Raw genomic sequence first — 14557 nt, 5'->3', positions numbered from 1 at the left:
AAAAAAAAAAAAAAAAAAAAAAAAAAAAAAAAAAAAAAAAAAAAAAAGTCCCCTGGCTGAACCATGCCATGACATCTTCGGTGCACACACCATTTGCACCGGCAGGTAGATGCGTGGGTTGCTTTCTGTCGCTGTCTTCACAAGCTTCGACCCTGTTTCTCTAATTCAGGAAGCTGAAAAAGAGTGAATTGTTCCACTGGTGCTTTTCGAGCTGTTTTAAACATCACCGTTGGTAACTTAACTTTAAACTCCAGAGTTGGGTCCTCTTGACCTTTAAAAGCAAGATAAGGAGATTTCTTGCACAGTGATATCTTCTTACTACTTGCCTATCCTGGGTCTTTAGTAAGCCAAATGGTGGGATTTTCCCCGCACCCACCTGGCCAACACGGGACATCTGCTCAGAGATCAGGTAAAAGCAAGAGAGCTAAATGCGCAAGATAAGAAATCACTATGTTGGTATATAATGTGAGACATAAACTTGAGAGCGTTTGATAAATTAAAGGTTAATGAATGTTTTTACAGGTGGGTTGGTTTCAAATGACTTGGGAAAATTAATCCTTTTTATACACACATAGGATCCCTCCTCAAAAATGATCTCATACCTGCACCCAGGTAATGTACAGGACTTTAAGGGGGCAGTTGTGAAAAGTATGCTGCCCCTCTGCCTCGGGCCTTTGAACAGGCCTTGGCCTGCCGGAGCTGCCCGTCCTTTCTCTAAATAACCTCCCCACCCATCCTTCTGTTTCCAAAGGTCAGTTGCTCTATGGATGCCTTCTCTGACCTTCCAGCCTAGTTCCTTCTGCCATAGGCTCTCTTTGATTGCTGGGTTTCTTCATCACAGTATTTATCATATTGTCTAAATGTGTCTTTGTGTGGATATCTGATTATTGACAGCCCCTCCAGTGGATGGTAAGTCCTAAGAATCTAGGAAACTTGTCTGTTATGGTCCTTATTTTCTTCCCATGGCCTGGCATATAGGAGGAGCTGGTGGCTTCTGTGAATACATGAGAGTAGATTGTAATATAAAATAATAGTTTTTAACTTTTTTTTTAAGAGACAGGCTCTTGCTGTATCATCCAGGCTGCAGTGCAGTGGTGCAATCATAACTCACTGCATCCTCCAACTCCTGGGTTCATGCAGTTCTTCTGCCTCAGCCTCATGTGTAGCTAAGACAATAGATGCATGCCATCAGCTGGCTTTCTTTTTCTTTTTTTTTTTTTTTTTTGGTAGAGACAGGGTCTCAATATGTTGCTGAGACTAGTCTTGAACTCTTGGCCTCAAATGATCTTTCTGCCTCAGCCTTCCTTACAGGTGTCAGCCACTGTGACTGGCAATGTTTTATTTAAAAAAAAAAAAAAAAAAAAAAGAGTGAATATTGAAAATCAAAGGATATTTCTGCATAACCTAGAAGGCAGCACCGGGCTATCGATTTAAGACCCTTCAAACAATAGAGAAGTTTTTTTCTTCATTTGAGTGACTTTAGATCTTAATGAATCTAATTTACCTTCCCACCTTTCACATTTTCTATATTTGTTTTAATTTTGAAAACAGGACAAGTGTAGAAATGATTGACTGAATTTCTTCTGTAAGTTCTTATTATACCACATGCTGCTAGCTTAAAGATTAACTGCATCTTTTACAAACCAGGAGTCAAGCCTGTCATTGAATAAATTGGACTGGGCCTTAGAGATTGCCCAGTAGTCATGAATTTCACAGAAAGTCTGAGTCCTGAAGGGTTAAGTGATTTGTTGAGGACTTCCAGGATACCTGCAAGGTCAGGGGAAGTCAGATCTTTTGACTCCCAAGTCTAAACTTCTTTCCTCTGTGCAGATTCCAGGGAAAATTCCAGGGCCTCACTTTATCTAATTCACTGAGGTGTGTCTTATTGGTACCGTCCAGGACAGGGTGGAGATTGTGTGAAAAGAGATGGTGTTGCTTTCGGTTTGCAAGGGTATCTGAATTGCAAGAGTAACTGTAGGAAGCTATTTTGGTTATTGCGTTGGGAAGCATTGCCCTGAGCAAAAGGCAGGGGTCCTAGGGCTGGACTGGGAAGGTAAAGTGTGATGAGAATTTTGTTTATTTGTTCTGGCGTAAAGCCAGCCTCAGATACAATGGAATTTTGATTTCTAACATTTTTGCCTACTCAATACGGTTATATTTAGTTAGACTCCGCAGTGCCTTCCTTGGCATTGCATTAGACCAAGGATCATCTTTTCCAATATCCCTGTGTCCAGTGCTTTTTGATAACTGCTCAGACATAGTTCTCACATTGACTTAGGGAGATCAAAGATAAGTTGTTTCTAGAAATCTTTAGACTTCTAGTTTCTCTCTTGAAGCAATTGAGGCCTTCTAAATCTGTTAATCTCTAAAATTCCACCCTTGATTTCATTGGTGTGCTAAAGTACAAACAATATATCCCAGAAACCAGGAGACTGGGTGGGATCTAGTTCTACCTTCATGTCATTTTGGACTTCTCTGAACCTCAGTTTTTCCATCTGCAGAATGAACAGAGTGGAAAAGGACCATGGTTTTTTCTCTCTCTCTTTCTTTTTTCTCTTTCTTTCTCTCTTTCTCTCTCTCTGTTTCTTTCTTTCTTTCTCTCTCCCTCTCTCTCTCTCTCTCTATCTCTCTCTCTCTCTCCCCCCCCCCCCCCTCTTTTCTTTTCTTTTTGATGGAGTCTCACTCAGTTGCCCAGGCTGGAGTGCAGTGGCTTGATCTCAGCTCATTGTAACCCCTGCCTCCTGGATTCAAATGATTCTCCTGCATCAGCCTCCGACGTAGCTGGGACTATAGGCATGTGCCACCATGCCCAGCTAATTTTTATATTTTTAGTAGAGATGGGGTTTTGCCATGTTGGGCAGGCTGGTCATGAACTCCTGACCTTAGATGATCTGCGCACCTTGGCCTCCCAAAGTGCTGGGATTACAGGTGTGAGCCACGAAGTCCGACCAAGAACCATGGTTTTCTGACCATGACTATACAGTATAGTCACTTAGAGAAGCTTTAAAAACAAAACGAACATCAACCAATGTCCAAGATTCAGATTAGAAGAGGGGTCCAGAGAAGCTGGCCAACCAAGTTGGGAAGCTCTGAGTTCTCTTCTCCTGGGCCTCATGACCCTTAGTGTATTCAGTAAGAGGGTGGTGATGGCTGCAGGCAGTGGTCATGGGCCCTGTGACATTTTGGCTTCATCATTACTAAATTGGCCAACAGGTCAGAATGCAAGTTTTGATTATCTTTTATTGGATGCTGAGGTTTGAAAGGACAAAATGAGATATTTTTAAAGTATACATTTGATCATTTTTTTCTAGTTCATAGGAGAAAACTTGGAAACACACAAAGAGAAAGTTAAATGTATGCCCATTATATTACCCCCCTCACCCCCATGCTAATCACTTAGTAAATGTTCAGCCTAATTTTTAATGGCTGCATGTTCCTCCACAGGATGGATATACTATAATTTAGCCAGGTGCGGTGCCTTTGGGTTGTTTCCAGTTTTTGCATTAAAAATGATAACATCTTTGTACAAGTATCTTTCCACCTGTCTTTGATTACCTTCTAAATAAAATGTCCAGACTTGACATTGCTGAGGAAGGATATATTAGGGTAAACCACGACAAGTGCAGGTTTTCTCACCCCCTCACCAGTGTTAGGTATTAATGCTCTCGGTAATCTTTAAGTAAATAAACCACTTCGGCCTCTGTCTCACCTTTGCTTCCTTTATTTCCAATCAACATTTGTTGATGACTACTGTGTTTCCTGGGCAGTCCTCAGCCTTAGAGACAAACAGATAAATAAAATTTAGTTTCTACCTTGTGAAAGCCCAAATAAAAGGGTGCAGTGCAAAAAAACAAACAAAAAAAAAAAAAAAAAAAAAAACTAGAAAAGAAAGATGAATACAAGGACAGGGAGATAATAGCAGGAGTAACTCACCTTCCCCAGGGGAGCCCACTGAACTCTTGAGTTAGGACTTACAGAGTGAGTAGGAATCACACAGGCAAAAATGAGAGAAACTCTTTCTTGACCTGGATTCTCCTGTGCTAGAACATAAAGACACATGTCATTTTTGGTGAATGTTGACAAGTTCAGCGTGGGTAGCATGGGAGTGTTAACAGGAAATAGTTGGCTAACTTAAAAAGGATGATTGAAACCTTAAAAATGGTTAAAATCATACATTTTATGTATATTTTACCTTAATTTTCTTGAAGAACATAGGCTCGATTCCACCTTTAGGGAAGGAAGCATAGCTCTCTATTTCTTTTCTTCTTCTTTTTTTAAAAAATAGAGACAGGGTCTCATTATGTTGTCCAGACTAGTCTTGAACTCCTGGGCACAAGCGATCCTCCTGCCTTGGCCTCCCAAAGTGCTGGGACTACAGGCATGAGCCAGCACACCCAGCCTCCCTATTTCTTAAACATGGGCTACACAAAGTGGCTGCCTTCCAGAGAGTGCAGTATGGAAAGAGAAGGGGGAAAAAAAGGAATTTTACAGTATAGAAACTTGACAGACACTCCCTTGGCCAGATGATCAAGGTCAACATCACCAGTGGTAAATCATATGACATCATGTTCTCTTGATGCATATCGAAATTATGTATTCTTGTTCATGTTGTGGGAAATCCTGCAAAATACCTGACTGGTACTCTTCAAAACTGTCAAGGTCATTAAAAACAAGGAAATTCTGAGAAGCTGTCACAACTCAAGAGGAGCCTAAAGAGGCATGACTAAATGTTATGTAGTGTCCTGGACGAGGTCATGGAACAGAAAAAAAGACATTAGGTAAAAAAATAAGGAAGTATGTGTAAAGTATGGGCTTTAGTTAATAATAATGTCTCAAACTTGTAACAGATGTATCATACCAACATAGGATGTTAATCATAGGGGTAACTGGCTACAGAGTATAAGGAAGGCTGTGAGTATATGGGAATTGTGTATTATTTTTCAATCTTTTTATAAATATAAAACTTTTCTTTAAAAATAGTCTATTTAGGCCAGGCATGGTGGCTCACTTGAGGTCAGGAGGTGTAATCCCAGCACTTTCGGGAGGCCAAGGCGGGTGGATCACTTGAGGTCAGGAGTTCAAGACCAGCCTGGCCAACATGATGAAACCCCTCCTCTACCAAAAAATATAAAAATTAGCCAGGCATGGTAGTGCACACCTAATGTCCCAGCTACTCGGGAGGCTGAGGCATGAGAATTGCTTCAACCCGGGAGAGGAAGGTTGTGGTGAGCCGAGATCATGCCACTGCACTCTCATCTAGGTGACAGAGACCCTGCCCCATCCCCATAGTCTATTTAAAAATTTTACAAGGTGGGGGTAACTGAAGGACCATTTACAAAGATGTGGGCAGGGTTGGAAGAAAACCAGCTTGGGAGAATGAAGCATCTTGGAGCAAGCAACTTCAGCCTAAAAAAGCAAGAACAGGGAATAGGGTTCTAGTAACCCCAGACCCACTGAGAGCTTAGATGGCAGAGGGGATTCCCTGACCAGAGCTGAGGTCCTTAGTAAAGAAAGGCAGCCACAGCCAGGAAGGAGGAAGTTGTGGGGAGGGAAGGGGATCAAATCTTTAGCTCATTCTCTATATGCTCTTTTTCTCATATCCTACCAGTGTTCCACTTTAACCAAATTTAGTCTACAGTCATGGAGCTTGGGAACTGGCTGAAGAAGTCCATCAGGGTCAGCCTCCCTGGAGAAAGACAGAGAGTGCACTAGAGAGGAGAAATGAAATCCATCCAGTGTAGGTTGCATAAAGAAATTGATGTGATAGTACAGCTGCCGTTTGGGGCTGCAGCCAGAGTTTTAGGCTGAAGCCTTAATGTGGCTTACTGCAGAATTTGGACTTTATCCTATAGACAAGAAGACAGCATTCAGTTTCATCCTGGGTGGCAACTCAGAATTGGCAACTCGGAGCACTGTGTTAAGAGGGATCTCAGGGTGTCTCTGTGCAGGACTGATGGGGGTGCCTGTGTGAGTATGGAGGGAGCCCAGTGGTGAAGACTAAGAAATAGTGGTGTTAGATTCAAGCAGCAACAAATACAGGACTCACATGAAATCAAACTTTAGTGTCTGTTTTGGGTTCTTCATGGTACTCCTGTTGTCATTCTCACTCACAGATGCCTTAGGAGGAAAAAAAACACAAATGGTTTCTTAAGACAGAGGTTGCTATGTTTTGAATCATAGGATCCCATGATTATGACTATAAGCCGATTGTGTCAGGGAACAGCCCTGGAGTGAAAGGCAGCCTGCTATAGGCTGGCCAGCATTTTGTGACACGGCTTGGCATGGGGACTTCATCCAGTTAAGATCATACATATTATATAGTAGCTGACAGACACAATCAAGTTGCTCCCTGGTGAGTCCGAACGCAAGACTCAGACACAGGGGCATAAATGGTAGAGCTCTGACAAACCTCATCGAAAAGAGGGAGGTTGTAAAGAAACAGAAGCTTCAAGACACAGGAAACAATAGGAATTCAGAAGCCAGAGGTGGAGAGGGGAATGAAAAGTCTGTAGAAAAGATAAGCAGTAGAAAATTTTCTGAGTGGAAAAAGAGAAGACTTGAGAATGACAGACCCCACTGAACGTGAGAAGCTAGAGGAAAGGTTGTGTTTCAAGATAGAATGGCTCAGAGGGGATCTTAGGAAGGAAGCTGGCTGTGTGGCTGCTGCAGTTTTCTTAGTTCTATTTATTTATTTATTATACTTTAAGTTCTGTGGTACCTGTGTGGATCATGCAGGTTTGTTACATAGATACATATGTGTCATGATAGTGGTTTGCTGCATCTATCACCCCATCATCTACATTAGGTGCTTTTCCTAATGCTATCCCTCCCCAATCCCCCCACGCCCTGCTATTCCTCCCCTAGCCCTCCAACCCCAGGCCCCATTGTATGATGTTCCCCTCCCTGTATCCGTGTGTTCTCATTGTTCAACACCTACTTATGAATGAGAACACGTGGTGTTTGGTTTTCTGTTCTTGTGTCAGTTTGCTGAGAGTGATGGTTTCCAGATTCATCCATGTCCCTGAAAAGTCTTCTTAGTTCTTGAGGAATTATATCAAAAACCACTCTCTGTGGAGGGAGTCTGTGGGGATCTCCCAGTGCAACCAGAATGTGCTGGTCCCTTTGAAGGATTTCCACATAATTGCAAGTAGGTCATTATTTCTCTGGCTGTAGTTGGGAATGGTGGCTGGTGAGGAAGAACAATGGGGAGAGGAAGTTAGCACCCTTTGCACACCTGTGTATCCTCAGGGCCTGACATGCCCGGAGCAGGCAGGTACTTAATCCTACCTGGTGAATGGAAGCTTGAAGGGTGTGCTAAACTCACCCTTTTCTGACTTGGCAGAAATATGATCACCTGTCCTTTCCTCTCACAACAGAGGTAACTTATCCCTGGACACTTGGCCTGGATGTATCTTATTGTAGCTTGATGAGTTTTTTTTTTTTTTTCAGTGTTGGCTCCTTCCTTTTTATCCAGGAAACTGATAGAGGGTTTTGATTAATGAGTAACTTTTTCATTGCTTTGCTTCCTTCTGATGACGGGAGCTATTGCTAAAAAGTTAGTTAATGGTGAAACATCTGACAAGTTTAAAAATGTGTTTCAATAACTGTGTTTTAGGAAGGCTGTGGACAGCGGGCCTAGTGTGATTTTTAACTTTTTTGACTTCTAATTAAGATGTCAAGACATTTGCATTTTTTAAAACGCACTTTCACTTCCTCTTGCACAGTTTTTGTTAATGATTAAGTCCTCTGTAGTCTCGATAAGAATTATGTCCTGAAGAAAGGCATTCTTGCATTTTATCCAGCAGGAGATTTTCTTGTGAGAAAACACCGTCACGGTTTCCAGGCAACGCATCGAGAGTGTTCCTGTCTATATTAGGAATCTATGAAAACGCTAAAATTTGGGGCATCCACGGGTCTTTATTAATTCTCACCTGGTGAGACACATTCCATATACTGCGAAAGTGAAATATTGAAAAATCAAGGCCAGACTGTGACTTGCATTTTTTGATTAATTAATTTTTGAATTTATAATTGACACATAATAATTGCACACGTTTATCAGGCACAGGACAATGTCTCAGTGCACAGATGTGTGAACTCATGTTTTTTGTCTCCCTCAATCTTGCTACAAGCACAGTATGAACTAATTGGTGAAGTGTTTTATTTTTATTTTATTTTATGTTTAAAAATAAAGATGGGCTTTCACCATGATAACCAGGCTGGTCCTGAACTCCTGACCTCAGGTGATCCACCCACCTTGGCCTCCCAAAGTGTTAGGATTACAGGCGTGAGCCACCACGCCCAGCCACAAATAAGACTTCTTATTTGCCACTATTATAAGTCTGAACTTTAAACAGATTCTTGGACTGGTGGTTCATATCCATCAGCTCTTTCAACTTTAGCACCTGTCTCATCCCCAGTGGCTTTTCCAGAACTACTGCCTTCACCATGAATCTCCATGAGTTTTCCCAATTCAAACTTGGGCTTCTTCAGCATTTTTACTTTTCTAACAAAGACGTCATGGAGAGGATAAATAGATTGGCAAGCCTTTTCTATGTCTTTTCCAATGCTGTCTGGAATCACTTTATTGACCACTTCTTTCAAGTCATTTGTCTGCACCTCTCGGGTCAAGATTTCCATCATCATCTTCCAGATTTGGTGGACCTGTTGGTGCGGAGCATAAGAGGTCTTCCATATCTGATTGTTGCGTTTTTTTAGTAAAACCAACACATAACAGACAAAGCAAGTAACCATCGGTAGTCTTGACATCAACATGAGCTTCAATCATTGTCTGCCATTTTTTGACCGTGGAACACATTTTTTCATGGGTAAGATCCACGCCATGGAAGTTAATCAGGCGGTTTTTGCCCTGAACATCTTCAGTAATCAGATTGAATTTCTTAAATGCAACTTCATCATTCTGCAAATCAGCAAGACTAACTTCAAACACTCGGCCCTTGAGGCCATCAGATGCAATTTTGGTTCCTTGGGTCCTGGTGACTAACGTCTTTCCAATATTTCTTATATTGAACATAGTGGGTGCTTTCGCATCATACCAATCTTTCTTAGAAAATGGATCAACCACTTTCTTCTTGGCTCCCTTTTTGCCGCCTTTCATAAGACGCTTATTCTTGCCAACCGCCATGGTGCTGCTCAGAGAGCCAAAAGGCAGTGAAGTGTTCTAGAAACAAACAAAAAAGTCCCTGAGGCTTTGGGCCAGCATGGATGAAAAGGGAAGACACCAACCACCTAAGATCTTGAGGGCAAGGCTTGGGAGTCTTGCAGAAGGGGGCAGTGGTTTCCTTCAACCATTTTAAATATTGCTTCCTCCTCCCGCAATTGCTCATTGGCAGTGCTATACCTCTATTGTTTAATTAAAAAACAAAATACCCCATTCATTGTTACTTTATTAATGCCATTTATTTGGTAAATGCCTTCATAAGAAATGCCCTTTCTGTCATCTCTGGGTATGTTTTGATTTCTCCAAATGCCAAAAACTTTGTTTCCATAGAATTTTGTGAAAAATTGCCTATCAAAGCAAAGATTCCTGTGGCTAGGAGAAAGAGGTATGGTGGCAAATATACAGGCTTCTGGGGTAATGTGACAACCAGGCCTTAATTGGTGGAGAAAGGGCTTAGGTGAAAGATAGCTAATGGGTAGCTGTGAAATACAACATCAAGTATTTTGTTTAAAGCTTGACAAATGGAAGGAGGCTCTGTTAGAAGTTGGTTTGTGTATATGTCAGGGTTCTCTAGAGGGACAGACCTAATGGAATGGATATATATGTATATATAAAGGGAAGTTTATTTAGTATTAAGTCACATGATCACAAGGTCCCACAATAGGCCATCTGCAGGCTGAAGAGCAAGGAGAGCCAGTATGATTTCCAAAACTGAAGAACTTGGAGTCTAGTGTTCAAGGGCAGGAAGCATCCAGCGTGGGAGAAATGTAGGCTGGGAGGCTAGGCCAGTCTCTTTTTTTACATTTTTCTTTCTTCTTATATTCTAGCTGAGCTGGCAGCTGATTAGATTGTACCCACCCAGATTAAGAGTGGGTCTGCCTTTCACAGCCCACTAACTCAAATGTTAATCTTCTTTGGCAATACCCTCACAGACACTACCAGGATCAATACTTTGTATCCTTCAGTCTGATCAAGTTGACACTTAGTATTAGCCATCACAAGCCCACCCTTTGCCAACTTGAACCCATACAAATCCCCCGAGATCGTACATAATCTTCATATAAAGACAATAATAAGGTCATAATTATGCCTAACATAAGACAACTATCCTTCATACAACAGGAAACTCACCAATCCCCAACACAAATACTATTACATAAAATTAACAATACTTAAATGCTGATGAGAAGTCCATAAATCTTATGTGACATGATAAAGGAGCAAGGAAATAAAGATATTTTCTTAGTACAAGTATATACATGCACAAGCATGTTTTTAATGAAAGAAGGAACTATTCATGACAATTACAGTCCTGGTTTCTACAGCTTGGTCATGTGGTTGTAGCTGGTATTGATGTCTACCTTCTTCTCCTACCCATTCTGTAATTCCCTTTGCCTCCAGCAAGCACTTTAGCAGGTCGTGTGTTTTTTTCCCTCGTGGAGTGACCCAAACCTTCATTCCTGAAGGGTGTGGGTCATTTGTAGTCCTGTCTGGATTGGGCTGTTGTAGTTTCCCATTGACCTTAATCACAGGGCATGGTAATACTAAGAGACGCCCTAATGGATCTTCTGTATTCCATGCATTCTCCTCCTTAGCTCTGTTGTGGAGTATCATCTTGATAGTCCTGGTCAGTCACCCCAGCCAACACTGTAACTCCTTTATTGGCCTGTTGACTTAAAGGTAGGAGAAGCCCAAAGTGTCCAGGTGGCAATCTTAACTTCCAGTCTAATGGAATCATCATTATGTCTCCTGGTGGCAGTTCCCCCACCCTGGAACTAAGACCTCTAGGCCAGCAGAACATAATGTCACAGGAACAGGAAGCAAACATTTTGCTAGTAGATCACTATGGGTAATGGTTAGTGGTGCTGCTTCCACTCCCACCCCTTAATTCCTGGACCCATGAATCCTGACTGGGAGAAACAGTACCATATATTGGACGCTGATTCAGAGCATACACAGCCTTCTGGAGAACTTTGCCCCAGCCCTGTAAAGTATTGTCACCTAGTTGGCATTGTAATTGTGACTTCAAAAGGCCATACCACCATTCTATCAATCCAGGTGCTTCAGGATGATGGGGAGCATGGTATGACCAGTGAAGTCCATGAGCGTGAACCCACTGCCACATTTCTTTGGTTGTAAAGTGAGTGCCTTGGTCAGAGGCAATGCTGTGTGGAATATAATGATGGTGGATAAGGCATTCCCTGAGTCCACAGATGGTAGTCTTGGCAGAAACATTGCACGTAGCATAGGCAAACCCATATCCAGAGTAAGCGTCTATTCCAGTGAGGACAAACCTCTGTCCTTTCCATGATGGAAGAGGTCCAATATGATCAACCTGCCACCAGATAGCTGGCCAATCACCCTGAGGAATGGTGTCGTATGGAGAGCCTAGTGTTGATCTCTGCTGCTGGCAAATTAAGCACTCAGCAGTGGCCATAGCCAAGTCAGCCTTGGTGGTGAGTGGAAGTCCATGTTGCTGAGCCCATGCATAACCTCCATTCCTGTCACCATGGCCACTTTGTTCATGGGCCCATTGGGTGATGACAGGGGTGGCTGGGGAAAGAGGCTGAGTGGTGTCCACAGAACAGGTCATCATATCCGCTTGATTATTAAAATCCTCCTCTGCTGAGGTCACCCATTGGTAAGCACTCACATGGGATACAAATACCTTCAGTTTTTGACTACTCAGAGAGATCCATCTGCATACCTCTTCTGCAAGTTTATTTGTCACCAATTTTCCAATCATCCTTCTTCCAAGTCCCTGACCATTCAGCCAAACTATTGGCTATAGCCCATGAATCAGTTTATAATCGCACATCTGGCCATTTCTCCTTCCATGCAAAATGTACGACCAGGTGCACTTCTTGAAGTTCTGCCCACTAGGAAGATTTTCCTTCATCACTGTCCTTCAGGGCTGTCCTAGAAAGGGGCTGTATTGCTGCAGCTGTCCACTTTTGAGTGGTGCCTGCATATTGTGCAGAATATCTGTGAACCAGACCCTAGTCTTCTCTTCCTCTGTCAACTGATCATTGGGAATGCCCCATGAGACCATCAGTGCAGGCTTGGGGAGAGAAGGCAAGGTGGCAGGAGTGGGGACCATAGGCATTTGAGCCATTTATGTAACTTACTTGTGCCTTCAGGACATGCTCAAGCCCAATCACATAAATACCACTTTCATTTGGCTGTGCATGAACCACTTTATGGCTAGATGGGTCAGAAATCACCTGGTTCACGATGGACAGTTCAGGTCACGTGGTGACTTGATGGATTATGGTCAAATATTCAGTTTCCACAAAAGCCCAGTAACAGGTCAAGAGCTGCCTCTCAAAAGGAGAGTAGTTATCTGCAGAAGACGGCAGAACCTTGATCCAAAATCCTAGAGGCCTCTGCTGTGATTCACCTATGGGGGCCTGCCCAAGGCTCCCAACAGCATCCCGATCTGCCACTGACACCTCAAGCACCATTGTGTCTGCTGGGTCATATGGCCCAAGTGACAGAGCAGCTTGCACAGCAGTCTGGACCTGGTGCAGAGCCTTCTCCTGTTCTGGTCCCCACTCAAAACTGGCAGGTTTTTAGGTCACTCAGTAAAGGGACTGGAGTAACACACCCAAATAAGGGATGTGTTGCCTCCAAAATCCAAATAGGCCCCTAGGTATTGTGCTTCTTTCCTGGTTGTAGGAGGGGCCAAATATAGCAATTTATTCTTCACCTTAAAAGGAACATCTTGACAGGGCCCAAACAACTAGACCCCTAGAAATTCTAATGAGGTAGAAGATCCCTGAATTTTAGTCGGGTTTATTTCCCATCATCTGGCATGCAAATGTCTCATGGATAAGTCCAGTGTGTTTTCTAGTTCTTGCTCACTGGATCCAATCAGCATAATGTCATCAATGTAATGGACCAGCGTGATATCTTGTGAAAGTGAAAAGCGATCAAGGTCTCTCCGAATAAGATTATGACACAAAGCCGGAGAGTTGATTTACCCTTGAGATAGGACAGTAAAGGTAAATTGCTGGCCTTGCCAGGTGAAGGCAAATTGCTTCTGGTGGGCCTATCGACAGGAATGGAGAAAAAGGCATTTGCCAAGTCAATGGTTGCATACCAGGCACCAGGAGATGTGTTAATTTGCTCAAACAATGAAACCACATCTGGTACAGCAGCTGCAGTTGGAGTTGCCACTTGGTTAAGCTTATAATAATCCACTGTCATTCTCCAAAATCCATCTGTCTTCTGCACAGGCCAAATGGGAAGAGTTGAACAGGGATGTGGCGGAAACCACCAACCCTACGTCTTTCAAGTCCTTGGTGGTGGCACTAATCTTCGCAATCCCTCCAGGGATGTGATGCTGTGTTTGACTTACTATTTTTCTAGGTTGAGGCAGCTCTAATGGCTTCCATTTGGCCTTTCCTACCATAATAGCCCTCACCCTACCAGTCAGGGAGCCAATGTGGGGGTTCTACCAGCTTCTAAGTATGTCTATGCCAATTATGCATTCTGGCACTGGGGACATGACCACAGGATGAGTCCAGGGACCCACTGTGCCCATTGTAAGTCAAACCTGAGCTAAAACTCCATTAATTGCCTGACCTCCATAGCCTTTCCTTTAACTAGAGGATCACAATGATATTTTGGGTCCCCTGGAATCAACGTCAGCTCAGAGCCAGTGTCCAGTATTCCCTGAAATGTCTGATCATTTTCCTTTCCCCAGTGCACAGTTACGCTCGTGAAAGGCCAGAGGTCTCCTTGGGGAAGGATGGGAGAAAGATTCACTGCATAAATTGTTGGTAATGTCATGGTGTCCTTCCTCCGGGGGACCCAGCCTCCCCTTCATTCAAGGGGTTCTGGGTCTGTAAACTGGCTCAAGTCTGGAAATTGATTGAGGGCCTGTGATTCTCTGTTTTTATAATTCAAGTTTGTCTTTTGTCCATTTGACCTAGAAGTTTTCTGCTTGTATAAATTAAGTAGGAACGCAATAGGCTTCCTAATAATTTCACTTCTAGGGACACCATGATGAATTAGACAATGCCGGAGCGTTACACAGTCAGACACACCCAGGATTAATACTTTGTATCCTTCAGTGCAATCAAGTTTACACTCAGTACTAACCATCACAGGTTTTTGTTTTGTTTTGTTTTGTTTTTGTTTTTCTGGGAAGATGTCACTTTTTTTTTTTTGAAATTAAATTTTTCCTTTTCAACTAGTAAAGTAAATACATGGTTATGTTGGGAATAGTGAAAGACATCAAAATGTATAAGGAAGAACAATTCTGTCATAATTTTGCACCTCAGACCAAATATGAACATTTTAGAGTATTGCTTCCTTTTCTTTCTGTGCACATATAGAATATTTGAGTTATGAACATGCTTGCATATGCAG

At 42.6% G+C, this 14557-nt stretch overlaps 1 protein-coding gene and 1 pseudogene across 3 annotated transcripts in view; one reads left to right on the top strand and one right to left on the bottom strand.

Annotated features, from left to right (window-relative positions):
- Positions 1 to 14557, top strand: part of SGPP2 (sphingosine-1-phosphate phosphatase 2) — a 258416-nt gene that overhangs the window by 117606 nt on the left and 126253 nt on the right. The window lies entirely within an intron of this gene.
- Positions 8307 to 9161, bottom strand: LOC116551729 (annotated as a pseudogene).

Source organism: Sapajus apella, unplaced genomic scaffold (genome assembly GCF_009761245.1).
Source record: "Sapajus apella isolate SASKATOON/1434 unplaced genomic scaffold, GSC_monkey_1.0 scaffold10, whole genome shotgun sequence".
NCBI lineage: Eukaryota > Metazoa > Chordata > Mammalia > Primates > Cebidae > Sapajus > Sapajus apella.
Note: the sequence above shows the minus strand (reverse complement) of the source record. Positions and strands in the feature narration are given on the sequence as shown.